The sequence below is a fragment of the Alosa pseudoharengus genome, unplaced genomic scaffold (genome assembly GCF_046254945.1).
Source record: "Alosa pseudoharengus isolate Yale_2024_CS ecotype anadromous, Long Island Sound unplaced genomic scaffold, YU_APseudo_1.1 YU_APseudo_1.1_scf_13, whole genome shotgun sequence".
NCBI classification, from domain to species: Eukaryota; Metazoa; Chordata; class Actinopteri; order Clupeiformes; family Clupeidae; genus Alosa; species Alosa pseudoharengus.
Window position 1 is genome coordinate 35,340,923 of NW_027468598.1, and position 1,699 is coordinate 35,342,621.

At 40.3% G+C, this 1,699-nt stretch overlaps 1 protein-coding gene across 4 annotated transcripts in view; it reads right to left on the minus strand.

The window, feature by feature from the left end:
- Positions 1 to 635: 635 nt before the first annotated feature.
- Positions 636 to 1,699, minus strand: part of schip1 (schwannomin interacting protein 1) — a 67,499-nt gene continuing 66,435 nt past the window's right edge. For all 4 annotated transcript variants that reach the window (XM_076282943.1, XM_076282945.1, XM_076282946.1 and 1 more), the window contains one exon: positions 636 to 1,699. This exon is cut by the window's right edge and continues 119 nt beyond it. The gene's annotated coding sequence lies outside the window, so the exon portion shown is untranslated.

Below are 1,699 nucleotides of genomic sequence, written 5' to 3' on the forward strand. Positions count from 1 at the left end.
CAAAAAAAAAATTTAAATAAGAAAAGATATTTTGTATTTTAGATTCTTCAAAGCATTCAACTTTTGTTATGATGATAGCTTTTCTATCTTTTATCTAATTTATTAATATTTGATTACACTGCATTTGACAGGCAATACAGTATGTAACCATTTAAAAGTTTCAGAGTCTAACCACAAACATTTAATTGTGCACTTTTTAACAAGTTGTGCATAATGTGCAATACATTTTGCAATCCACTCCTGCATCTTTACAGAAACAATGACCTCACACTGAAGGTGTGACATCATGAGCGATGTCACTTGACTCACAAACCCGTGTGGGCGGAGCCTAGTGTACGCCTCTGCACTGAGAGGTGCAAGTGAAACTGAATCACAGCTCTGGTCGCTCGCCGTGGACCTTGCGTGAGGACGTAAGCTCTTTATCCTGTTGGGCTGAGAGTGTGGTCGATGGGGAGAGCGTCACCTATTGGTCACTTCAGCTCCCTCCGCTGCAGGGACAGGCCACTGAGAACCAAGCTGAGGTCATCCATGGAGTTCTATTTTAGAATCCATCTGTCATGTCAATTCTGAGTAAATTGTGAGTAAATGATGGAAAGGTACACTGGTAAAAAAAAAAACACACGCCCACGACCACGGTATATGAAACAAAGTTTTATTTTTTTATTTTACATATCTGTACATAAACATTTCTTCCCTCAAATAAAGATTCTGAGTACAATAGGATGGAAATGATATTAACACACTTATTCATTTAAAATGACTCGTGTCAGAAAATCAACATTCACAAAATGTTGAATACCGATTAGAGTGAACATATTACCAAAAGCTACGACTTTCACTACAAGGCAGGCATGTATCCTTCTTCTCTTTTAGCACCTTCAAAGAAAAGCTTCAGTTGAAAACTACCATTTGTGCAGAAGAAGAGACCAACTTTTCAATACTGTCCAACTTAAAAAAATCTCAGAAGTTAGGTCTTTTTGTTCATATATTTTTTGTTCTTTTTTTTTTTCAACAGACTCGACTCCCTACTAATTGTTGCTTAGCATATATTTTTTCCATAGTTTTGCATTGACAGGTATAATTTAGTGGCAGAGTTAAAAAATGAACTGTAAAGAAGCAAGGCCAATCACTGCACAGAAAAAAGCCAGGGACAGTATCCAAGACTCACACTTAAAATATTTCATCTGTCATGAAGTGCTCCATCTTCAGCAGTTTTTTTTTTGTTCTTTTTCTTTTAGTTTGTACAACCACAGAAGCAAAGGAGGGAGATGACCCAGTTCTGATGACCCAGATGATCCAGATGACCCAGTTCCGGCTCCGGGGCAGGATGGAGGAAGGTGGGGTGAGATATCAGGGGAGGGGTCGGAGGTCGGAGGTCGAAGGGGAGCATCAGGGACTGGTATGGAAGATGTCTGGGGTGGGGGGTAGAGGGTCTTGATGATTGGATTCGGTGAGGGGTTTAAGGTAGGGGCTTCATTAGGATAGGGTCTTTTCCACCATGTTGATGAGGTGTATGTGTACATGTGTGTGTGTGTGTGTGTGTGTGTGTGTGTGTGTGTGTGTGTGTGTGTGTGTGTGTGTGTGTGAGTGGATGTGTGTCTGTGTGTAAGAAGGCTGCAGAATCTTTATTTCATTGTATATGTTTATGCCGTGTGTGTGTGCATCTGTGTGTGTTTTGATGTGTGTCTGTGTGTAAGAG